Source organism: Salmo salar, chromosome ssa02, assembly GCF_905237065.1.
Source record: "Salmo salar chromosome ssa02, Ssal_v3.1, whole genome shotgun sequence".
Classification (NCBI taxonomy): domain Eukaryota; kingdom Metazoa; phylum Chordata; class Actinopteri; order Salmoniformes; family Salmonidae; genus Salmo; species Salmo salar.
The window spans coordinates 40,637,177-40,637,854 of record NC_059443.1 but is presented as its reverse complement, the minus strand read 5'-3'; positions in this window follow the sequence as shown (position 1 = coordinate 40,637,854).

The following is a 678-nucleotide window of genomic DNA, read 5'->3' as shown; positions in this document are numbered from 1 at the left end:
TATTTGATTGCCAACCGAATCATGTTGAACGTTGATGAATAACAGTCTGCGTATGTATCTTTGGTATGATCATTATCCAGTTTGGTTCTCTTGGGCTTTAGCTGTACAGGTTATTAACCAAATAAAGACCTGGCCCTACAACAAAATATCATTATCAGTGTACCAACTGTGCACAGACATCAATTCAACATCTATTCCACATTGGTTCAACGTAGTTTCATTGAAATTACGTTGAACCAATTGTCACGAACGTTTAAAGGAGCGGACCAAGGCGCAGCGTGAGTTGAGTTCCACATACTTTATTCTATAGTGAAACTACCAAAACAATAAACAAACATAAAACGAATGTGAAAGCCCTAGTGCTAAACACACTAACAAATAATATCCCACAAAGCAGGTGGAAACAGGGAAACCTTAAGTATGATCGCCAATTAGAGACAACGAACATCAGCTGCCTCTAATTGGGAACCATACCAAGAGCACCAACATAGAAATGAAAAGACTAGAACACCCCCTAGTCACGCCCTGACCTACAACACCATAGAGAACCAAGGGCTCTCTATGGTCAGGGCGTGACACCAATGCAGTAATTTATATTGATTACTGCATTGTTGGGTTTACAGCTCGCAAGAAAGGCATTTCAATGTACTCGTGCACATGACATTAACCTGTTGGGGA